Raw genomic sequence first — 27,259 nt, 5'->3', positions numbered from 1 at the left:
GTCTGTGCAGCTACTTGCTTTGTCAGCCATTGCACCCGCTACTGGTCAGCAGTCTCTATACAAAGCAGGGTCTGGCAACCAACTGGACTGGAGGACAGCCACAAATACTAGATCACCTATATTAGCCTGTCATGAGAGAAAGACCCACACAGCCCATATATGGTACTGCTAGAGCATATAGCTCTGCTGTTGTGAGGTTAGTGAACTTATGGGATGGATATGATGTCTCCTGAATAAGGCCACTTCTCCAAAATCAAGAAAAGTAAATACCCAACCAAATATATAGACATAAAATCAGGGAGTTAGGCAAAATGAGGTGACAAAAGTATATGTTCCAAATGAAGGAACAAGATAAAACCCCAGAAGAAGAACTAAGTGAAATGAAGATAAACAATGTACCCAATAAAGAGTTCAAGGTAATGATCAAAAAGATGCTTGAAGAACTTGAGAGAAGAATGGATAAATATGATGAGAAGTTTAACAGAAAAAATATAAAGATGAACCAAACAGAACTGAGGAATGCAATAACTGAAATAAAAAATATATTAGAAGGAATGAACAGTAGATTAGATGACACAAAGGAATGAATCAGTGAACTGGAAGACAGAGTAGTGGATATCACTGAAGCTGAACAGAAAAAAAAACATATTAAAATATAAGAACAGTTTAAGAAACCTCTTACACGATATCAAATGTACTAACATTCATATTATAGGGGTCTCAGAAGAAGGGAGAGATAAAGGGCCAGAGAACATATTTGAAGAGATAATAGCTGAAAACCTCCCTAACCTGGGAAAGGAAACATATCCAAGGAAGCATAGAGTTTTAAACAGGATCAGTGTAAAGAGGACCATGCCAAGACACACTGAAATTTAAATGGCAAAATTAAAGATAAATAAAGAATATTAAAAGCAACAAAGTAAAAGCAGCACATTATGTATAAGGGAACTCCCATAAGACCATAAGCTGACTTTTTAGCAGAAACTCTGCAGGCCAGATGGGAGTGGCATGATATATTTAAAGTAATGAAAGAGAAAAGCTTACATCAAGAATACTCTACCAGTAAGGCTATCATTAGAATTTGAAGGAGGGATCAAAAGTTTTATATACAAGCAAAAGCTAAAAGACTTCAGCACCATGAATACAGCTTTACAAGAAGTGTTAAAGGGACCTTTCTAAGCAGAAAAGAAAAGGTCCAAACAAGAAATATGAAAATGACAAAAGGAAAAATCTCATTGACAAAGGCAAATACACAGTAAAGTTAGTAAATTGACCAATTATAAGCAAGTAGGAAGCTTAGAAGACAAAAGTAGTAAAATCATCTATATTTGAAATAAGTAAAGGGCTACACAAAACAAAATGATGTAAAATATGATGCCAAAAACAATAAACGTTTGGTGTGGGGAGTACAGTTGTTAAAATGAGTTCAAAATTAAGAGATCAGCAACTTAAAATAATCACATATATAAGTTGATTGCTATATAAAACAACCTAATGTTAACCACAAACAAAAATCTACAATGGATACAACACACAAAAGAGAAAGGAGTCCAGACATAATATTAAAGATAGTCATCAAATCACAAGAGGGCAAAAGAAGAAAAGAATAAAAAGACTCCATAAAAATGAGGAAACAACATGTCAATAAGTTCATACTTATCAATAATCGCTTTAAATGTAAATGGACTAAATTCTCCAATCAAAAGACAGATTGACTGTGTGGATATAACAGCAAGACTATATATATGCTATCCACAAGAGTTTCACTTCAGCTATAAACACACACACAGACTGAAAGTGAGGAAATGGCAAAAGGTATTCCATGCAAATGAAAGTGAAAAGAAAGCTGAAGCAGCAATACTCAGACAATATAGCTTTTACAAAAAAGACTGAAACAAGAGACATAGATGAACATTACATAATAATAAAGGATCAATCCAAGCAGAAAATATAACTATTGTAAATATATATGGAATCAACATAGGAACACCTAAATACATAAAGCAAATATTGACAGACATAAAGGGAGAAAATCTTTTTGACCACAATGTTATGAGACTAGAATTCAACTACAAGAGGAAAACTGCAAAGAACACAAATACATGGAGGGTAAACAATATGATACTAAAAAATCAATGAGTCACTGAAGTTATTAAAGAGGAAATCAAAAAAATACCTAGAGACAAATGAAAACAAAAAGACAATGATCTAAAATCTATGGGATGCAGCAAAAGCCACACTAAGAGGGAAGTTTATAGTGATACAAGCCTATCTCAGGAAACAGGAAATTTTTTTCCAATTTAACAACCTAAGCTTATACCTAATGCAACTAGAAAAAGAAGCACAAACAAAACACAAAGTTAGTAGCAGGAAAGAAATAATAAAGATCAGAGTAGAAATAAATAAAATAGAGGCAAAATAAAACCCAATAGAAAGGATCAAAGAAGCTAAGAGCTGGTTCTTTGAAAAGATAAAGAAAATTGATAAATTTTTAGCCAGATTCATTGAAAAAAAAAGAAAGAGGACCAAAATAAATAAAATCAGAAATGAAAGAGGAGAAGTTACAACCAACACCCCAGAAATATAAAGGATCACAACAAAGGATTGCTACAATTATATGGCAAAAATGGACAACATAGAAGAAATTAACATATTCATAGAAATGTATAATCTCCCTGGAATAAAACAGGAAGAAATAGAATATAGAGACAGAAAAATTACCAGTAGCAAAATTGAATCAGTAATAAAAAATCCCAACTACTCCCAAAAATTACAGAGGAAGGAATTCTTCCAAACTCATTCTATGAGGCCAGCATCACTCTGATCCAAACTCAGACAAAAATATCACACAAAAAAGAAAATTAGAGGCAAATATTAATGCTGAACATAGATGCAAAACCCCTCAACAATATATTAGCAACTCAAGTTCAACAATACATCAAAAGTGGGATTTATTCCAGGAGTGCCAGGATGATTTAATATCCACAAATCATTTAATGTGATGCATCACATTAACAAAAAGAGGGATAAAAGTCACAAGATCATCTCAATAGATGCAGAAAAAGCACTTGACAACATTCAACATCCATTCATGGTAAAACCTCTCATCAAATTTGGTATAGAGGAAATACAACTCAACACAATAAAGGCCTCATAAGACAAGCCCACAGCTATCATACTCAATGGTGAAAAGCAGAAAGCATTTCCTCTAAGATCAGGTATAAGACGAAGATGCCCACCCTTGCCACTTTTATTCAACACACACTTGGAATTCCTAGCCATAGCAATCAGATAAGAAAAAATAAATAAAAGGAAACCAAATTGTAAAGAAAGAAGTAAAACTGTCACTGTTGGCAGATGACATAAAAAATCCTAAAGGTGCCACCAGAAAACTAATAGAGCTCATCAATGAATTCAGTAAAGTTGCAGGATACAAAATTAATATACAGAAATCTGTTGTGTTACTATACACTAACAATGAGATATCAGAAAGTGATATTAAAACAATTCCATTTTCAATCACATCTAAAAGAATAAAACAGCTAAGAGTAAATCTAACTAAGGAGGTAAAAGATCTGTACTCTGAAAACTATGACACTAATGAAAGTAATTGAAGATGACACAAAGAAATGGAAAGATATATGGTTTTCATGGATTGTAAAAAGTAATATTGTTAAAATGACCACACTACCCAAGGCAATCCATAGATTCAATGTAAATTACCTGTGGTGTTTTTCACAAAGCTACAACAAATAAATCTAAAAATTGCATGGAAACACAAAAAATACCCGAATGGCCAAAACAGTCTTGAGAAAGAAGAACAAAGTTGGTAGTATCATGTTCTCTGATTTCAAACAATACTACAAAGCTACAGTCACCAAGAGAGTGTGGTACTGGCACAAAAACGTACACATAGATCACTGGAACAGAGTAGAGAGCCCAGAAATGAACCTACACTTATATGGGCAATTAATCTATGACAAAGAAGGCAAGAATATACAATGAGGAAAAGACAGCCTCCTAAATAAATTGTGTTGGGAAAACTGGTCAGTAACATGCAAAAGAATCAAACTGGACTAATTTCTCACATCATACACAAAATAAATTCAAACTGGATTAAATATATAAATATAAAGCCTGTAACCATAAAAGTTCTAGAAAACTTAGGAAGAACGCTGTTTGACATCTGTCTTAGCAATATTTTTTGGATATGACCTCTCTAGTAAGGGCAAAAAAAGCAAAAATAAACAAACGGGACTTTAGTTAAGTAAAAAGTTTTTGCACAGTGAAAGAAACTGTCAACAAAGTGGAAAGTCACATACTGAATGGGAGAAGATATTTGAAAATGATATATACAATAAGGGGTTAATATCCAGAATATACAACGAGTCTGTACAACTCCACATCAGCAGAACAAACCTTGATTTTAAAATGGGCAGAGGACCCGAATAAACATTTTTTCCAAAGAAGCCATACAGATGGCCAACAGGCACATGAAAAGATGCTCAACATCACTAATCATCAGGGAAATGCAAATCAAAACCTCAATGAGCTATAACTTCACACTTCACACTTGTCAGAATGGCTTTTTTTCAAAAAGACAAAAAAAGTGTTTTCAAGTATGTGGCAAAAAGGGAACTCTCGTACTCTGTTGATGGGAATGTAAATTGGTACAGCCACTATGAAAAGCAATATGTATTTCACTCAAAAAATTAAAACTAGAGCTACTATAGGATTCAGCAATTCCATTTCCTGGGTATTTACCTAAAGAAAATGAAAACACTAACTCAAAAAGATAAATGCATCTCTATGTTCTTTGCAGCATTATTTACAGTAGTCAAAATATGGAAACAACCGAAGTGCCATCAAGTGATGAATGGATACACCACGTATTCTGTATCCATTCATCTCTTTATATATATATATATATATATATATATATATATATATATAGATATATAGATATATAGATATATATATATGTATATAGATATAGATAGATAGATATAGATATTTATATATACATTTATATATATATACTTACACACATATACATATACACACATATGCATATACACACATATACATATACACACAATGGAATATTAACCATAAAAAGAATGAAATATTGCCATTTGTGATAATATGGATGGACCTATAGGGTATTTTGCTAAGTGAAACAAGTCAGTGAAAGACAAATACTGTATGATTTCATTTATATGTGGAAATCTAAAAAGCAAAACAAATGACCAAACATAACAAAAATGAAACAATCATAGATACAGAGAACAAAGTGGTGGTTGCCGGAGGAGAGGTGTGTTGAGGGAGGAGATAAATACAGTCACAGGTATGAAATGTACAGTGTGGTGAATAGTGATTAATTATGTAATACCTTTGTGTGGTGATGGATGGTAGCTAGATTTATCATGGTAAGCATTTTGGCATGTATAGAAATATCAAATCCCTATGTTGTGTACCAGGAACTAAAATAGTGTTGTGGGTCAGTTATACTTCAAAAGCAAAGAAATTAACAAACTCATAAAAAAATAGATCAGAATTGTGATCTATTTTTCGTTACCAGAAACGAAGGGTGGGGAGAGGGGAAATTGGATGAAGGCATTCAAAATGTACAACCTTTCAGTTATAAGATAAATAAGTACAATGGATGTAATGTACAACATTATAATTAACACTGCTGTATGTTATATACGAAAGTTGTTAAGAGAGTCAACCTTAAGAGTTCTCACCACAAGGAAAATATCCTTTTTATATTTCTTTATTTTTTTATATATATGACATGATGGATGTTTACTAAATTTATTGTGGTAATCATTCCATTATATATGTAAGTCCAATCATTGTGTTGAACACCTTAACTTTATACAGTGCTGAATGTCAATTATAACTCAATAAAACTGGAAGAAAAACTACAATAAGTAAACTTGAATCTTGATCAATGGAAACTTTCCACTTAAACTAAAATGCAAAGTGAAAAAATAATGAAAATAAAATAGAAGAGAATACCCAAGAATTGTAGAACAACACCTAAAGGTATGTCATAAAGTTGGATTACCAGAAGGAGATAAGAAAATGAAGCAGAAGAAATATTCAAATCATAATGGCTGCAAACTTTCCAAAATAAATGACCAAACCACAGATCAAAAATGTTCAAAGAACACCAAGCAAAATAAATACCCAAAGCATCATACATAGGCATACTGTATTCAAGCAGCAGAATATCAAAGACAAAGAGAAAATTTGAAGGAAGCCAGCGAAAAAGAGCACCTTAATTATGAAAGGAAAATGATACATCAATAATCACTATGTTAATGGTCTAAATATAACATTCAACAGAGAATATCACTGTCGATTTTTTAAAAATAGACCCAACTATGTTGTCTCCCCCACAAAAAATCCTACTAAAAATGAAGACTCAGGTTAAAAGTAAAGGAATGCAGAGAGATAGACTAACACTAATCATAAGAAATCTGGAATAGCTATATGAATTTCAGAAAAGTAGACTTCAGAACAAATAAGATTATCAGGGATAAAGAGGGACAGTACATGATGACAAAGGGTCAATACTCTAAGAAGATGTAATTATCCTAAACATGCATGAATATAACAAAGGAATGACAAGGTGCATGAGGTAAAAACTGTTAACGATGACATCCCAACAGCAATAAAGATAGTGATATCTCCACAGAGAAATGACTGATTATTGCAATTTAATAGGCAATAAAGATGAGCCTAGAATATCTCAGAGTGCTAGAAAGTAAGGAAGTGCTCAAAATAAAATGTCAATGTATTCAGTAGCAAACAGAAAGAACTCCCTATGGACACAGCTGGAAGAGTTTAAGCAAATAAATTAATAATGTAGTATTGGATTATAACCCAAAATATAAAATCAATTATTCATACATTAATAAATAATTGGATAAATAAATGGGGAGAATAGGCAAATTTCCTGTGTAGAAGAATTCCAAATATTTTATGTACATACTCTGCCCTCAAGGAAAGGGAAAATAACTCCCCAGTCCATGAATGTGGGCTACATGTAGTGCCTTTCTTTCAAAGGGCACAGTATGGAAAGGGAGAAAAAAAAAGAGTATTGCTTCAGACTGACAAACACTACCACAGTTCAGTTGTCTAGAGCAACATCAACAGTAATCAATCATTTTGATAGTATATACCCTTGATATGATGTGATGTGCGTGACACTTCACCACTGTGGTCTTCCTCCTAAAATCCCATAACCACAGCTTAATCATAAAAAAAAAAAATCAGACAAATCCCAATTGAGAGACATAGTAACTGACAAGTACTTGTCAAACTAACGTGAACTAAATGAAAATTAAAATATTGTGTTAGCCAAAAAGTTCATTTGGGTTTTTTCATACCATCTTATGGAAAAACCCAAACGAACTTTTTGGCCAACCCAATACAACTTATCAAGATTTGTGAGATGCAGCAGAAGCAGTACTTAAAGGAAAATTTATGGCATTAAGTATATATATCTGAATTAATTTTTTTTAATGAATAACCTAAGATTCTACCTTAGAAATCTGGAGAAAACAACAAATTAAGACTAAAGAAATCAGAAGAAATATATAATAAAATCAGGTGGAGATTGAAAACCAGAAATAAATAGAAAAAAATAATGAAACCAAAAGCTGAATCTTTGAAAAGATCAATAATACTGATAAACCTCTAGCCAAAAATCACCAAAGGTGAAAAAAGACACAAATTACCCATAGTTGAAATAAAATGGTGGTTATAACTGCTGAGCCCACAGACATTAAAAGGACAATAAAAGAATACTACGAGCAACTCTATGCATACATATTGATATATGAAATGGATCAATCCCTTTAAAGATAAATTACCAAAACTCACTCAAGGAGAAATAGGTAACATGAATAGCTCTTTATGACAGATAGTAAATTAATAATTAAAAAACACCCCCCAAAGAAAGCAACTGGATGGTTTCAGAGTGATTTCTAACCAAATATTTAAGGAAAAAAATAATATCAATTTTCTACAGTATCTTCCATAAAATATAATCAGAGTAATCCTTCTGAATCCATTGTATGAGACCTTTATTACACTAATATGAAAACCAGATAAAGACATTACAAGGAAAGAAAACTACAGATGAATCAATGTATAAAAATGACCAAGCAAGATTTAAACCAGGTATCAAGGCTGGTTGACATTCAAAATTCAACCAATGTAATCCACCATATCAATAGGCTGAAGAAAAACAATCACATGATCATATCAATTGATGCAGAAAAAAACATTCAACAAAGTTCAACATTCATTCATGGTAAAAATTCAGCAAGTTAGCGATATAGGAGAACTTCCTAAACTTGATAAACAACATCTACAAAAACCTATAGCAATATGATGATTAATGGTCAGAACCTAGATGCTTTCTCCTTCAGATCAGGAACAATTCAAGGATTATTCACCATATATAAGTTGATAAGTATATCTATATCTATATCTATCTATCTAGATTGAACAATTAAGTAAATACTGGAATTGAACGATTAAGTAAGTGGATGGTGGATGGTGGAAGTCAGTTTTCTCACTGTTGGAGTGGGAGATTACAGACAAACAAAGGGGAAGGCTAAAATGATCCATTTGGTACTCAAAGTTGGAGATACCAGTATGAGCACCAGCATGTTCAGTTTAATATAGATTTAAGTGGATACATACATAAATATTTATAGATATGTATATATACACATATATAATCCCTTGATCTGTCAACAGAGAGGGCCTAAGAAGCAACAACACCCAATAGCAAAAAACACCCAGATCTTGGTTTCTAATATTATTTTCCAGTAAAAGGACCAGAGCTCCCTTTTATACTGAAGGACTGAGAGGAAATAAACAAAACAAGCCTAGAGCATTTTACAGGTCCAGAAAGTAAGAGAGTGCTAAAAGAATAACAATAATAATAGAATCATAGTCTCATGATAGTGGTATTACTAGTCTCATTTTGCAGATGTGGAAAATGAGTCTCAGAGAGGTGAAGTCTTTGCTCAGTTTCATGAAACTGGTAAAGAAACAAAACCAGAAATTGAATGCCACGCCTACACTCTTTAACTTTACCACATGACTTTTAGAGGCCGATGAAACCAATCAAAAATAGTTGCAGGACACCAGCAAGGATGCTGGAATTAGGTATCTGGCAGGTGGAAAATGTTTGATGACTTTCCTGTTTCTGTCCACATTTTTTCCTCATCCACAACCCTGGCTTTTGAACTTGACAAAATTCTTTACAGACGGCTTTATTGACATCCAGCATCACTTCCAAGCCCCAGCCTACAGGCCACCCACTTATTTTTGCTGCCAGGTCTGACTTATGTCATCATCTTCTTCTGCCTTTCATCAGGTTATAGAAAACTCATTCTTTCCTGGCTGTCTGGGGCTGAGAAAAAGGCAAATCTCAAAGGAATCTGCTGCAATTCACATGAGCAATTGATTTTCTGGTCTTAAAACTCTCAAAGTATGCCATTACATGGCCCATTTGGATAGAAATGGAGGAAACCACTAATTACATGCCCTCACCCCAGCTCATAAATTCTTTCCGGTTTGCCAAGGACTTCTATTATCCTTATCTCATTTTACTCTCCCAATGTTTTGGGGTCAGGTATTATTAGCTCCATTTTACAGATGAGTAAATCATGATCTAAGCTGCCACCTACTGAGAGGAAACACTGGAAATCCTGTGAGTGACATTTTACTCACATTTTATAGATGTAGTAAACAAAACTCAGAGAGGTGAAGTGACTTGCCTACAGTCACACAGCTCATAAAAAACAGAACCAGAATTGAATCCAGGTCTATCTAAGTCCAAAGTCAGTGGTCAGAACCTTCATTTTAGGGCCATCAACATGTAGCCTATGTCCCTTTAGTATGGCAACTGTTTAAAATGTATACCTGTTTCCATGTACCCCCAGTTTATATGTGGTGGAGATGAGCCAAAGACCAGGACTTCTGACACATAGTCTAGTGCACGTGTATTTATATAACCCTAAAACAGAGTCAAGCCAAAAGTACCTCATTGTCTTTCAGAATATCAGAAAATTGTGATTATGGCTGCCTCTCATACACCATCAGATTCCTTAATCTCCAACCAGCGGCAAATGGTGCTGACAAGATAAAGCGAAGATGAGAAAAACCATGGGTGGTGAGGCTCCAAGAAAGGTCACTGGCATGGGAGCCAAAAAACCTGATCTCCAGGTACATATTCTGTGATATTAGTCAAATCTCTGCCTCCTTTTGGGCCTCAGTTTCCTTATCTCAAACATATGGAGATTGGAATAGATGAAATCTAAGTTCCTTCTTGAAATAAAATCCTATAATGGGAAAGGTGGCAAAACTTGCGAAGTCTCCTACTAATAATAAAAAAAAAAATGGTGCTTTTTTATGGCAACGAGCCCAGACATCTTCCATTTCTGGCTGCCAATTTAAGCCAAGTATGTCACATTTAATGAGAGCCTCTAAGAGTTTTAATTTTATTGTAATATTCTATCTGATTAGGTTGTGGTTTCACAAATGTACAGAAAGGAGAGGAGGTTTAAAGCGTTAACACTAAACATGTTTATAAGACTGCTGCAATGTGATGAGAAAGATCTGGACTAGGATGACAAGGCCTCTTTCCTCACTGGACATCAGTTTCTTGGACTCCCAGAGAATTCTTATCTGTGACTTGTAAAAGACTCTGATCTCCCCCACAAGCCCCTTCAACCTCCTTAATAATAAAACAGAGCTTTCTGGTGGTTGAGTTAACTTGACTATCCCACTCCAACTTTCTGGCCCAGCCTGTTGTTTATTAAAGAAGCCCCTATCTATATTCTTGCTCTAGCCCCTTTATGCCGCCTGGTGAGATCATACCACATTTGTCTTCTCTGTCAGAGTTCAATTATCACAATATTCTGAAGGTTGCCTTTTCGTTTCTTGATTGTTTCTTTTGCTGTGCTTAAGCTTTTTAATTTGATGTAGTTATACTTGTTTATTTTTGCTTTTGTTGCCTGAGCTTTTGGTGACATCTGAAAAAATGGTTGACAAGACCAATGTCAAGGAGCTGTTACTCTGTTTTCTTCTGGGATATTTATGGTTTTAAGTCTTATGTTTAAGTCTTTAATCAATTTAGAGTTAATTTTTGTGAGTGGTATAAGATAGGAGTCTGCAGAGCCATGCGGGAACCTGATGCTGGGCACACCACTGGCTTCAGTGGGGCCACCGGGGAACCCAGGTTAGGCAAGCCTGTCAGCTTCAGTGGTACCACAGCAGAGCATGGAGGTGGGGCAAGCCCAATGGAACTAGCAAGGTAGAAGGAGTGCAAAAATGGTGCCTCACAGAGCCAGCACTATTGAAGTGGAGTAAAAGTACAAAAAATGGCACCTGCCAGCACCTCCATTCCTGGAGAAAGTCCCAACAGATCCCTGTGCCCCTAGGAGACACATAAGATTAGCTAATGAATCTCCTTCACATATTGTCTAGGTGCTTTTCAAATTGCTACTTTTGTGCTGGATCCTGGGGTGAGTAAGTCTGTGTACAAGCCCTTTAAGAGCAGACTTTCCATTCTCCACAGCATTTTAGGCCTCCTGAATGTAAGCCCCATCGGTTTGTAAAGCTGGACATTTTGGGGGCTTGTGTCTCCATTGCAGATCTCAACAGTTGTGGTGCCTGAGGTGGGACATGAACCCTTAGCTCCTCAGGGAGAAGTTCCATATTTGTGAGATTATTCTTGCTTGTGAGTTGCCCCACTGGGTGTGGGTTTTTTGGTGAGACTACATCTCTGCCTCTACTAGCCATTTAGATGTGGTTCTTTTATCTTTTGTTGTGGAGGAGCTGTTCAGCTAGTTTTCAGGATTTTTCAGAGGGAATTTATCCATTTGTAGCTGTAGATTTGGCGTCTCTGTGGGAGGATGTAAGTTCAGGATCTTCCTATGCTGCCTTCTTGAACCACCTCCCTGTTTCTCTTTATGGTGTCCTATAATTCACTTAGGCTTTCTTTACACTTTTTTCTTTGTTCTCCTTTGTTAGATAACTTCAAGTTTCCTGTCTTCTAATTTAGATTCTTTTTTTCTGCTTGATCCATTCTGCTGTTTATCCTCAATTTTACATTTTTCATTTTATTCTTCAGCTTCCTAATTTTTTGGTTTTTTTAAAATAATTTCTAACACTGTGTTAAACCTCTCATTTTGTCACTGTATTGTTTTCCTGATTTTCGTGGATTGTCTGTATTTATTTCTGTGTAGCTCATTTAGCTTCCTTAAAATAGCCATTTTGATGTCTTTATTGTGTGAATTGTAGATCTCCATTGCTTTTGGTTCCTCTACTGGAATATTATTGTAATCCTTTGGTGGTGTCATGTTTCCTTGATTTTTCACCACTATTAAAGTCTTGCATCACTATCTTCACACATGAAGTAGCAATCACCTCCTATCTTTAGAGACTGACATCAGGATAGAAATACTTTCTGTTAGCCCTGATAGGGATTCTGAGACTTCCTCAGACCTTCTATGGATATGCCTGCTCTCTACTTCTTGCTCCTTCTTGTGACAGACTCCTTAAGTTGTATACATTTTCTCCGTTCAACAATGGACCAGGATGGGTGCTGACAGCCTCCTTTCTGTAAATGCTCAAGTTTGTGGTCTCTAGTTGGCCTACAGATTTGGGTTAGCTCTCTTCATGTGCCCACTACCTATCTAGCAAAGCTTGCTCCTTCTGCTGTCAGGAGTACACACCGGGATAAGACCATAGGATGTGTGTGTGTGTGTGTCTGTAACACTCAGGTGCCCATGGGCCACCTGGGTGGATTCATGGGAGAGGCATCCCAGGAGATCATTGGTGGCCCTTCCAATGTAGCCCATAAAGTGATTAGAAGGACCCACATTCTTTTCATACTTTCTGAACCCTGGTTGCTGTTCTTCCAGATGCTCACCACCCTCCAGTTGTGCAGCTATGACTCTATACTCTGGATGTAGTAAGAAAGAAATGGACCTTTTGGCAGTGTCCCACATAACTAGGAAAGCTCACATTTACTCATGTCTTCTCACTTTCTGCAATGAGGGAAAAAATCATTGGTTGAAAAAGGATCTCTTGACACTGATCTGTGCTGAATTGGGGAAGGGATGACACAGGTAAAGTCAAACTGTTCCTGTGGTCCTCTCCAATGCATTCAATCTTGGATTATTTTCCTCCAACAGTGTGTTAGGATATATCACTGGACTCTTCGACTTCCACAAAGGCTCTCTCATCCATGGGTGATTAAGTCAGTGTTCTCCAGGTTTTCCAGATTGTGGCTGAAAGGGGCTGGAGCTGGTTTACAGATCAGTTTAGGGTCCAAAGCTGTGACCAATAGGCTGTATGCCTATTTCCTAGTGAGTTGGTGAGATTCCTTCTGGATTCCTTGGTGTATGGTGTTGGATCCCACAACTCCTACAAAGACACTTTTGTCCATGGATGGATGCTATATTGTTGTTCTTGAGGGGCAGATATGAGCAAGGGATATTGTATTTGGCCTTCTAGCTGATATCATTATAACAGAATAAACTTTCAAATTACTTAATCTTTGGGGAAGTTTTGACTTCTTTCTGAGCCTCAGTTTTACTGGCAGTAAAATGGGAGTAAGGGGCGAGAATGCATGTGCAAGGCTTCCAGGTTGATGATCAACTAGTTTTACTCTTCAGGATCCATTATCTTGGCTCACCTACCAGTCACTTCATCCTAAGATCACAAGAATCAACATGTAATATTCCTGAAGGCAGTGTGGGTTGTTACAGTCTGCTTCCATCCCTAACAGAGTGGAATTTTAGTTCTCTGTATTCCTAGTTTGCAGAGAGCTTTTTTTTAATATCATGAATAGGTGTTAAACTTGGCTGAATGTATTTTCTGTGTTAATTGATATGATAATATGATATTTCTTCTTTAGCTGGTTGATATAGTATATTACATTGATTGATTTTCAGAGACTAAACCAACCTTGCATGCCTGGGATGCATCCCACTTGGTAATGGTGTTTATTCCTTTTTATACATAGTTGGATTTGATTTGTTAAAATATCGCTGAGAATTTTTGTGTCCAAATTCATGAAATGTACTAATGTTGTCCTTGTCAGATAATGATACTAGAGTAATACTGGCTTCACAAAATAGTTGGAAAATAATCCCTGCTCTTCTGTTTTCTGGAAGATATTGTGAAAACAGTGTTAATTCTGCTTTGAATATTCGGCAGAATTCTCCAGTAAAACCATCTTTGCCTTCTTTTCAGGGAGATTTTTAATTGTAAATTTAATGTCTTTAATAGGTAGAGGATTATTTGGGTTACACATTTTATCTTGGCTGAGTTTTGATAGTTTGGAGTTTTTAAATGCTCAATTTCTTCTAAACCCTTATGTTTATAAGAGTAAAGTTATTAATAGTATTCCTTTATTTTTTATTGTGGTATAATATATATCATGAATTTTACCATTTTTTAACCATTTGTAAGTGTACTCTTCCAGTGGCATTAAGCACATTTACATTGTGGTGCAACCATCATCACTATCCATATCTCCAGAACATTTTTTCACCATCCCAGACTAAAATTTTATACACATTGAAGAGTAATTCTCCTTTAATTACACTGCAAACCCAGGTACAACTATTCTATCAATACCTTCTGTCTCTAAGAATCTGACTATTCTAGGTAGCTCGAATAAGTGGAATTACACAAAATTTGCCCTTTTGTACCTGGTTTATTTCACTGAGCATAATGTCTTTAGGGTTTTCCGTGTTGTAACATATATCATAATTTGATTGAATTTTAAGACTAAATAATATTCCATTGTATGTTTTTTTACCACATTTTGTTTATCCATTTATCTGCTGATAGACGCTTAGGTTTTTTTCACATTTTGGCTCTTGTTTATAATGCTTCTGTAAACCTGGGTGCACAGATATTTGTTCTAGTCTATTCTTTCAATCACTTTGGGTATATGCCAGAAGTGGAATTACAGAGTCGTATTGTAATTCTATGTTTAATTTTTTGAGGAATTTCCATACTGTTTTTCATATGGCTGTTTCATTTCACATTCCCACCAGTAATGCACAATGGTTCCAATTCATCCACATCCTCATAAGCACTTGTAATTTTCCAGTTTTTAAAAGTATTATGTTATTATTATTACTAATGGGTATGAAATGTTATCTCATTATGGTTTTGATTTGCATTTCTCTAATGATTTGTGTTGTTGAGCATCTTTCATTTGCTTATTGGCCCATTGCTGTATCTACTTTTAAGAAATGTCTATTTGAGGGCTTCCCTGGTGGCGCAGTGGTTGAGAGTCCACCTGCCGACGCAGGGGACACCTGTTCATGCCCTGGTCTGGGAAGATCCCACGTGCCACAGAGCGGCTGGGCCCGTGAGCCATGGCCACTGAGCCTGCATGTCTGGAGCCTGTGCTCCGCAACGGGAGAGGCCACAAAAGTGAGAGGCCCGCATACCGAAAAAAAAAAAAAGTCTATTTGAGGCACTTCTCCACTTTTGACATGTGTTATTTGTTTTTTGCTTTAGAGTTTTAGGATTTTTAAAATATTGTGGATGTTAATTCCTTACCAGGTATATTATTTGCCAATATTTTCTCCCATTCCCTGTGTTGCCTTTTTACTCTCTTGATAGTGTCATTTGATGTACAAAATTTTTAATGTTGAAGTCCAGTCTATTTATTTTTTCTTTTGTTGCCATGGCTTTTGGTGTCATATCCAAAAATAATTTCCTATATCTAATTCCATGAGGATTTCCTTTATATTTTCTTCCAAGAAGTTTACAATATTAGCTTTTAAATTTAGGTCTTTGATATATTTTAATTTAATTTTTGTATACAGTGTAGGGTAAGGATCCAACATCCAACATTTGGCAAGTCAATATTCAGTTTTCCCAGTACTGTTTGTTGAAAAGCCTGTCTTTCCTCACAAATAGCATTGGCAAACTTGTCCAAAATTTTTAGAGCTTATATGTGAGGGTTTATTTCTGGGTTTTGTGTTCTATTCCATTGGTTTATGTGTATGTTTTTATGCCAGTACCACACTATATTTTTTGTTCCTTTGGTATTTTAATTATAGAAATTTCAGGTGTACAGCATTATAATGTGACAACTGTATAAACTACAAAGTGATCACCACTACAAGTCTTGTTCCCATCTGTCATCATACAGTTCACACCCTTCACACACACCTCGACCCACCTCCCCTCTAATAACCATTAATCTGTTCCCTGTATCTATGAGTTTGTTTTTGTTTTATTTATTTATTTATTTATTTTTTTTGTTAGATAACACATATGAGTGAAATCATACAGTATTTGTTTTTTTCAGTCTGAGTTATTTCAATTTCACTTTCACTTATTTCACTCAGTATAATACTTTCAATTCCATCCATGTTGTCTTGCATGGCAGGATTTCATTCTTTTATATGGTTGAGTAGTATTCCACTGTATGTATATATATATATGTATATGTATATATATCACATATGCTTTATTCATTGATCCATCAATGTGCACTTAGGTTGTTTTTATATCTTGGCTATTGTAAATAATACACAATGAACATAGGAGTGCATATATCTTTTCAAATTACTGCTTTTATATTTTGGTAAATACCCAGAAGTGGAATAACTGGGTCATATGGTGGTTCTATTTATAATTTTTTGAGTAATCAATATATTGTTTTCCATAGTGGATGCACCAATTTATAGTCCTACTAAGAGTTTAAGAGGATTTCCTTCCCTTCACATCCTTGCCAGCACTTATTATCTTTTGTATGTCTGATGATAGCCATTCTGACAGGTATCTCATTATGGTTTTGATTTTAATTTCCCTGATGATGTTGAGCATCTATTTGTGTGTCTTGTGGACATCTGTATATCTGTTTTGGAAAAATATCTATTTAGATTTTCTGCCCATTTTTAGACTGGTTTGTGTGCTATTTTGCTATTGAGTTGTATGATTCTTTATATTTTGGAGGTATTAACCCTTTATTAGAGGCACAGTTTGCAAATATCTTCTCCCATTCAGTAAGTTGCCTTTTTGTTTCAATGATAGTTCCCTTCACTGTGCAGAAGCTTTTAGTTTGCTGTAGTTCCATTTGCTTATTTTTGCTTTTGTTTCCCTTGCTTTTGGAGTCAGATCCACAAAACATTGCTAAACCTATGTCAATGAAGTTACACTCTATGTTTCCTTCTAGGAACTTTATGGTTTTAGTTCTTAAAGTCTAATCCATTTTGAGTTTATTATTGTATATAATGTAAGATGGTGGTCTAGTTTTATTCTTTTGAATGTGGCAATTCAGTTTTCCAAACACCATTTATTAAAGAGACCATAATTAATTAGTTATCCATATATGTGTACATTTATTTCTGGGTTCTCAGTTTTGTACCATTGATGTGGGTGTATTTTTTTGTGTCATTCCCGTACTGTTTTGATTACTGTAGCTTTGAAGTATAGTTTGAAATCAAGGAGTATGATATCTCCAGCTTTGTTCTTCTTAAGACTGTTTTGGCTATTTGGGGTCTTTTTTTGCATACAAGTTTTAGAATTATTTGTTTTACTTCTGTAAAATATACAATTGGAATTTTGACAGGGATTGCATGAAATCTGTAGATAGCTTTGGGTAGTATGGATATTTAAACAATATTAATTCTTCTAATCCAAGAAAGTGGACTATTGTTCCATTTATTGCAGTTTATTTCAATATAGTATACTTTTCAGCACACAGGTTTTTCACCTCCCTAGTTAAATTTATTTCTGGGTATTTTATTTCATTGATGCAGTGGTAAATGAAATAGTTTTCTTAATTTCTTTTTCTAATAGTTCATTATTAATTTATAGAAAAGTCATATATTTTTGTATATTAATTTTGTGTCCTGGAATTTACTGAATTAATTTATAAGTTGTTAATATTTTTTGGTGGAGTCTTTAGAGTTTTCTGTATGCAGTATCATGTGACCTGCAAATAGTGACAGTTTTCTTTTTTCCTTTCAATTATGGATACTTTTGCTTTATTTTTATGGCCTAATTGCTGTGGTTAGGACTCCAACACAATGCTGAATAAAGTGGTGATTGTGGGCATCCTTGTCTTGTCCCTGATGTTAGATAAAAAGCTTTCAGTTTTAAGTATGATATTAATGTGGGTTTGTTATATATGGCCTTTAATTTGATGAGGAATGTTCACTGTATACTAAATTTGTTGAGAGTTTTTATCATAAATACATGTTGAATTTTGTCAAATGTTTTTTCTACATCTAATGAGATGATGATAGGACTTTTATATTTCATTTTGTTAATGTGAAGTACCATGTAGTTTGATATGTGAATGTTAACCATCCTTGCATCCAGGAAAAAATATTCCACTTTATCATGGTGTATGATCCTATTCATGTAATGTTGTATTCGGTTTTCTAATATTATATTGAGAATTTTTGCATCTATATTCATCAAATATATTGGCCCATAATTGTCTTTTTTTGTAGGATATTTGTGTGGTTTGGGTGTCAGGGTGATGCTACTCTCATAGAATTAGTTTGGAAACATTTTTTCCTCTACAACTTTTTGAAATAGTTTTAAAAGGATAGGTGTTAACTCTTTGTTAAATATTTGGTAGAATTCACCAGTGAAAGTACTTGATCCAGGACTTTATTTCTTCAGAGTATTTTTTAACAAAAATATAGTTAATTCAAAATGCTGTTGTGAGTCTCAAGTGCTCAACAAAGTGATTCAGTTACACACACACACACACACACACACACACACACATATGTATTCCTTTTCAGATTCTTTTTCATTAAAGGTCATTACAAGACACTGAGGATAACTCCCTGTGATATACAGTACGTTCCTGTCATTTACCTATTCCATATATAGTAGTGTTCATATGTTAACACCAAACTCCCAATTTAGCACATTCCCTTAGAGGGAATGCTTTCAGCTTTTCACTTTTGAATATGATCGGGATTGTCAAATATGGCCTTTATTATGTTGAGGTAGCTTCATTCTATGCCCACTTTCTGAAGAGTTTTTATCATAAATGGATGTTGAATTTTATCAAAAGCTATTTCTGCATCTATTGAGATGATCATATGGTTTTTATTCTTCAATTTGTTAACGTGGTGTAACATATTAATTGATTTGTGGATATTGAAAAATCCTGCATCACTGGGATAAATCCCACTTGATCATGGTGTATGATCCTTTTAAAGTTTTGTTGGAGTGGTTTGCTAGTATTTTGTTGAGGATTTTTGCATCTATGTTCATCAGTCATATTGGTCTATGATTTTCTTTTTTTGTGTGATATCTTTGTCTGGTTTTGGTATCAGGCTGACAGTGGCCTCATAGAATGAGCTTCGGAGTGTACATTTCTCTGCAATTGTTTGGAAGAGTTTAAAAGAATAGGCATTAACTTTTCTCTAAATGTTTGGTAGAATTCACCTGTGAGGCCTTCTAGTCTTGTGCTTTTCCTTGTTGGAAGTATTTAAATTACTGATTTAGTTTCACTACTGGTAATTGGTCTTTTCATGTTTTCTATTTCTTCCTGGTTCCATCTGGGGAGATTGTAACTTTTGAAGAATTTGTCCATTTTTTGCTAGGCTGTCTATTTTATTGGCATATAGTTGCTTATAGTAATCTATTTTGACACAGTATTTCTATGGTGCCAGTTGTAACTTCTTTTTCAATTCTTATTTTATTGATTTGGGTCCTCTCCCTTTTCTTTTTCTTTATGATTCTAGTTAAAAGTTGATCAAACTTGTTTATCTTTGCAAAGAATCAGCTTTTAGTTATGTTGATCTTTTCTATTTTTTTCTTAGTCTGAATTTCATTTATTTCTGCTCTGATATTTATGATTTAATTCCTTCTATTAACTTTGGTTGTGTTTGTTCTTCTTTCTCTAGTTGCTTTAGGTATGGTTAGGTGGTTTATTTGAGATTTCCCTTGTTTCCTAAGGGAAGCATTTTTTGCTATAAACTTCATTCTTACAACTGCTTTTACTGCATCTCATAGGTTTTGGATGATCATGTTTTCATTTTCCTTTGTCACTAGGTATTTTTTAACTTTCTCTGTGATTCCTTCAGTGATCCATTGTATGTTTAGCAGCATATTTCTTAGCCTCCTTGCATTTGGATTATTCTTGCAGTTTTTCCTTTAAAAAATATTGGAGTGTAGTTGATTTAAAGTGTTGTGTTAGTTTCAGGTGTACAACAAAGTAAATTATATATATATATATATATATATATATATGTAATAGCCAATATTACATATATATGTATATGTATATGTATGTATGTATGTATATATATATATATATATATATATATATATATATATATATATATATATATATATACATTCTTTTTCAGATTCTTTTCCCATATATTTTGTTACAGAATATTGAGTAGAGTTCCTTTTGCTATATAGTAGGTCCTTTTTAGTTATTTATTTTATATATAATAGTGTGAATATGTTAATCACAATCTCCTAACTTAGCACTATCCCATTTCCCCTATGATAATCATAAGTTTGATACTGAGATCTGTGAGTCTGATTCGGTTTTTTAAATAAGTTCATTTTTTTCATTTTTATTAGATTCCACAAATAAGTAATATCATATGTTATTTGTCATTTTCTGTCTGACTTACTTCACTTAGTATGATAATCTCAAGGTCCATCCCTGTTACTGCAAATGGCATTATTTCATTCTTTTTCATGGGTGAGTAATATTCCATTGTATATATACGCCACAACTTCTTTATCCATCCATCTGTCAATGGACAAACAGGTTACTTCCATGTCTTGGCTATTGTAAGTAGTGCTGCAATGAATGTTATGGTTCATGTATCTTTTTGAATTATGGTATTCTCTGGATATATGTCCAGGAGTGGGATTGTTGGATCATATTGTAGTTCTATATTTAGTTTTTTAAGGAACCTCCACACTGTTCTCCATAATGGTTATACCAATATACATTCCCACCAACTGTGTAGGAGGGTTCCCTTTTCTCCACCTCCTCTCCAGCATTTATTGTTTGTAGATTTTGGATGATGTCCATTCTGACCCATGTGAAGAGATACTTCATTGTAGTTTTGATTTGCATTTCTCTAATAATTAGCAAAATTGAGAATATTTTCATGTGTCTGTTTCACTGTCTTCTTTGGAGAAATGTCTAGAATTTCTGACCATTTTTTTGATTGTTTTCTTTTCTCTTTTTTTTCTGATATTGAGCTACAAGAGCTGTTTCTATATTCTGGAGTTTAATCCATTGTCAGTTGCTTTGCTTGCAAATATTTTCTCCCATTCTCTGTGTTGTCTTTTCATTTTGTTTACAGTTTCCTTTGCTGTCCAAAAGCTTTTAAGTTTAATTACATTCCATTTGTTTATTTTTGATTTTCATTACTCTAGAGATGGATTCAAATAGATATTTCTGCACTTTATGTCAGAGAGTATTTTGCCTAGGTTTTCCTGTAAGAGTTTTATAGTGTCTGTCCTTATATTTAGGTCTTTAATCCATTTTGAGTTTATTTTTTTGTATGGTGTTAAAGAATGTTGTAATTTCATTGATTCACAGGTAGCTGTCCGGTTTTCCCATCACAATTTATTAAATATATTGTCTTTCCTCCATTGTATATATTTGCCTCCTTTGTCATAGATTAATTGACCATAGGTGCAAGGGTTTATTTCTGGGCTTTCTATCCTGCTCCACTGATCTATAAGTCTTTTTGCCATTACCATACAGTTTTGTTGACTGCAACTTTGTAGTATAGTCTGATGTCAGGGAGCCTGATTACTCCAGCTCTGTTTTTCTTTTTCAAGATTGCTTTGGCTGTTTGGCGTTTTTTGTGTTTCCATAGAAATTTAAATATTTTTTGTTCTGGTTCTATGAAAAATGCCTTTGATAATTTGATAGGGATTACATTGAGTCTTTAGATTGCCTTGGGTACTATGCTCATTTTAACAATATTGATTCTTCCAATCCATGAGTGTGGTATATCTTTCCATCTGTTTGTGTTGTCTTTTATTTCTTTCATCAGCATCTTATAGTTTTCTGTGTACAGATCTTTTGCTTCCTTAGGCAGGTTTATTCCTAGGAATTTTATTCTTTTTGATGCAATGGTAAATGAGATTGTTTCCTTAATTTCTCTTTCTGATCTTTTGTTGTTAGCATATAGGAATGCAAGAGATTTCTGTATATTAACTTCATATCCAGCAACATTACTGAATTCATTTATGAGCTCTAGTAGTTTCCTGGTAAGACGTTTAAGATTTTCTATGTATAGTATCATATCATCTGCAAGCAGTGAGAATTTTACTTCTTTCCCAATTTGGATTCCTTTTATTTCTTTTTCTTCTCTGATTGGCATGGCTAGGACTTCCAAAACTCTGTTGAATGGAAGTGGTGAGAGTGGACATCCTTGTCTTGTTCCTGATCTTAGACAAAATGCTTTCAGCTTTTTACCATTGAGAATTATGTTAGATGTGGGTTTGTCATATATGAGATTTATTATGTTGAGGTAAGTTCCCTCTATTCTCACTTTCTGGAGAGCTTTTATCATAAATGGGTGTTGAATTCTTTCATATGCTTTTTCTGTGTCTATTGATATGATCATGTGGTTTTTATTCTTCAGTTTGTTAATGTGGTCTATCACACTGATTGATTTGTAGATATTGAAGAATCCTTGCATCACTGGGATAAAACCCAATTGATCATACAACCTATGTTGTATGATCCTCTTAATGTATTGTTGGATTTGGTTAGGTAGTATTTTGTTGAGGATTTTTGTGTCTATGTTCATAAATGACATTGGCCTGTAATTTTCTTTTTTGTGGCCTCTTTGTCTGGTTTTGGTGTCAGGATGATTGTGGCCTCATAGAAGGATCTTGGGAGTGTTCTTTACTCTGCAATTTTTTGGAAGAGTTTCAGAAGGATAGGTGTTAACTCTTCTCTAAACGTTAATAGAATTCTCCTGTGAAGCCATCTGGTCCTGGACTTTTTTCTGTTGAATGTTTTTAAAAAACAGTTTCGATTTCAGTACTTGTGATTTCTCTGTTCAAGTTTTCCATTTCTTCCTGCTTCAGTGATGGAAAGTTGTACCTTTTTACGAATTTGTTCATTTCTTCTAGGTTGTCCATTTTATTGGCATATAGTTGCTTGTAGTAGTCTCTCTTGATCCTTTGTATTTCTGCAGTGTCTGTTTTAACTTCTACTTTCTCATTTCAACTTATATTGATATGAGCCTTATCCCATTTTTTCTTAATGAGTCTGGCTAAAAGCTAATCAATTTTGTTTATCTTTTCAAAGAACCAGCTTTTAGTCTCAGTGATCTTTTCTGTTGTTCTCTTCATATCTATTTCATTTGTTTCTGCTCTGATCTTTATGCTTTCTTTCCATTACTTTCCTTTTTTTTGTGGTACATGGGCCTCTCACTATTGTGGCCTCTCCAGTTGCAGAGCACAGGCTCCAGATGCGCAGGCTCAGCAGCCATGGCTCATGGACCCAGCCACTCCACTGCATGTGGGATCCTCCCAGAACGGGGCACGAACCCGTGTCCCCTGCATCGGCAGGTGGACTCTCAACCACTGTGCTGCCAGGGAAGCCCTACCTTCACATTTTGTTTGTTCTGCTTTCTCTAGTTGCTTTAGGTGTAAGATTAGGTTGTTTACTTGAAATTTTTATTCTTTCCTGAGGCAACATTTTATTGGTATAAACTTCCATATTAGAAATGCTTTTGTTGCCTCCCAAGGGTTTTGGATCATTGTTTTCATTGTCATTTGTCTCTATTTTTTGATTTCCTCTTTGACTTCTTCCATCATCCATAGGTTGTTTAGTAACATGTTGTTTAGCCTCCATGTGTTTCTGTTTTTTTACATTTTTTTCCTGTGATTTATTTCTAATCTCATAGCATTTTCTTCAGAAAAGGCACTTGATATGTATTCCATTTTCTTAAATTTACTGATGCTTGATTTGTGGCCCACAATGTGATCTATCCTGGAGAATGTTCCACGTGCACTTGAGAAGAAAGTGTATTCTACTGCTTTTGCATGCAGTGTTCTATAAATATCAATTAAGGTCATCTTATCTAATTTGTCATATAAGGCATACATTTCCTTATTGCTTTTCTGTCTGGATGATCTCTCCATTGATGAGAGTGGGGTGTTAAAGTTCCCCACTATTATTGTCTTTCTCTTGGTTTCTCAATTTTTGCCTGTACCATTTGCCTGATATATTGAGGTGATCTATGTTGAGTTCATATATATTTACAATTGCCACATTTTTTCTTGCCTTGGTCCCTTGATCATTATGTACTATCCTTCTTTGTCTCTTGTAACAGTCTTTATTTTATGAATTTATTTATTTATTTATTTTTGGCTGCATTGTGTCTTCACTGCTGCACAAGCTTTCTCTATTTGCAGTGAGTGGGGCCTACTCTTTGTGGCAGTGTGTTGGCTTCTCATTGTGGTGGCTTATCTTCTTGCAGAGCATGGGTTCTAGACATGCAGGCCTCCGTAATTGTGGCTCTCAGGCTCAGTAGTTGTGTCTCGTTGGCTCTAGAACACAGGCTCAGTAGTTGCTCCACAGCATGTGGGATCTTTGTGGACCAGGGGTTGAACCAGTGTCCCCTGCATGGGCAGGTGGATTCTTAATGACTGCAACAACAGGGAAGCCCAACAGTCTTTATTTTTAAGTCTATTTTGTCTGATATGATCATTGGTACTCTAGCTTTCTTTTGATTTCCATTTGCACAAACCAACATTTTTGGTCCCTTCATTTTCATTCTGTACGTGTCCCTAGGTCTGAAGTGGGTCTCTTGTAAACAGCACATATACGGGTCTTGTTTTTGTATCCATTCTGCCATTCTATGTTTTTTGGTTGGAGCATTTAATGCATTTACATTTAAAAAAATCTTTATTGGAGTATAATTGCTTTACATAATTGTGTTACTTGCTGCTGCATAACAAAGTGAATCAGCTATATGTATACATATATCCACATATCCTCTCCCTCTTGGGTCTCACTCCCACCCTCCTATTCCACCTTTCTAGGCTGTCATAGCACGAAGCTGATCTCCCACTGCTATGTTGCTGCTTCCCACTAGCTATCTATTTTACATTTGATAGTGTATATACGTCCATGCCATGCTCTCACTTTGTCTAAGCTAACACTTCCCCCTCCCCCTGTCCTCAAGTCCATTCTCTACATCCATGTCTTAATTCCTGTCCTGCCTCTCTGTTCTTCAGAACGATTTTTTTATTCCATATATATGTGTTAGCATACAGTGTTTCTTTTTCTCTTTCTGACTTACTTCACTCTGTATGACAGACTATAGGTCCATCCACCTCACTACAAATAACTCAGTTTCATTTCTTTTTATGGCTGAGTAATATTCCATTGTATATATGTGACACATCTTCTTTATCCATTCATCTGTTTATGGACACTTAAGTTGCTTCCATGTCTGGGCTATTATAAATAAGGCTGCAATGAACATGGTGGTACATGACACTTTTTGAATTATGGTTTTCTCAGGGTATATGCCCAGTAGTGCAATTGATGGGTCACATGGTAGTTCTATTTTTAGTTTTTAAAGGAACCTCCATACTGTTCTCCATAGTGGCTGTATCAGTTTACATTCCCAGCAACAGTGCAAGAGGGTTCCCTTTTCTCCATACCCTCTCCAGAATTTATTGTCTGTAGATTTTTTGATGATGGCCATTCTTACTGGTGAGGTGATACCTCATTGTAGTGTTTTTATTTTTTTTTGCGGTAAATGGGCCTCTCACTGTTGTGCCTCTCCCATTGCAGAGCACAGGCTCCAGACACGCAGGCTCAGCCGCCATGGCTCATGGGCCCAGCTGCTCCGTGGCATGTGGGATCTTCCTGGACCGGAGCATGAACCAGTGTCCCCTGCATCGGCAGGTAGACTCTCAACCACTGCACCACCAGGAAAGCCCCTCATTGAAGTTTTGATGTGCATTTCTCTAATGAATAGTGATGGTGAGCATCCTTTCCTGAGTTTGTTGGCAATCTGTATATCTTCTTTGGAGAAATATCTGTTTAGGTCTTCTGCCGATTTTTGGATTAGGTTGTTTGCTTTTTGCTATTGAGCTGCATGAGCTGCCTGTATATTTTGGAGATTAATCATTTGTCAGTTACATCATTTGCAAATATTTTCTCCCATTCTGAGGGTTGTCTTTTTATCTTCTTTATGGTTTCCTTTGCTGTGCAAAAGCTTTGAAATTTCATTAGGTCCTATTTGTTTAGTTGTGTTTTTTTATTTCCGTTTCCTTAGGAGATGGGTCAAAAAGTACCTAAAAGTTATTTATGTCAAAGAGTGTTATTCTTGTTTTCCTCTAAGAGTTTTACAGTGTCTGGACTTACATTTAGATCTTGAATCCATTTTGAGTTTATTTGTGTGTATGGTGTTTGAAAGTGTTCTAAGTTCATTGTTTTACAAGTAGCTGTCCAGTTTTCCCAGCACCACTTAATGAAGATGCTGTCTTTTCTCCATTGTATATTTTTGCCTCCTTTGTAATAGATTAGGTGACAATAGGTGTGCGGGTTTATCTCTGGGCTTTCTACTCTGTCCCATTGATATATGTTTCTGTTTTTGTACCAGTATCATACTGTCTTTATTACTGTAGCTTTGTAACATCATCTGACGTGAGGGAGCCTGAATACTCCAGCTTCATTTTTCTTTCGCAATGTCGCTTTGGTTATTCAGGGTCTTTTGTGTTTCCATAAAAATTGTGAAATGTTTTGTTCTAGTTCTGTGAAAAATGCCATTGGTAGATTAAAAGGGATTGCACTGAATCTATAGATTGCTTTGGGTACTATAGTCATTTTCACAATGTTGATTCTTACAATCCAAGAACATGGTATATATCTCCATCTATGTGTATCATATTTAATTTCTTTTCTCAGTGTCTTATAGTTTTCTGCATACAGAACTTTTTTCTCCTTAGGTAGATTTTTTATTCTATTATCTGCAATAGTAAATGGGAGTGTTTCCTTAATTTTTCTTTCAGAGTTTTCACTGTTATTGTATACGAGTGCAAGAGATATCTGTGGATTAATTTTGTATCCTGCTACTTTACAAAATTCATTAATTAGCTCTATTAGATTTCTGGTAACATCTTTAGGATTCTCTATGTAGAGTATCATGTGTTCTGCAAAGAGTGACAGATTTACTTCTTCTTTTCTGATTTGAAT

The sequence above is a fragment of the Mesoplodon mirus genome (assembly GCF_964341445.2).
Source record: "Mesoplodon mirus genome assembly, chromosome: X".
NCBI lineage: Eukaryota > Metazoa > Chordata > Mammalia > Artiodactyla > Ziphiidae > Mesoplodon > Mesoplodon mirus.
The sequence above is the reverse complement of the archived record's forward strand: the minus strand, read 5'-3'. Positions refer to the sequence as shown.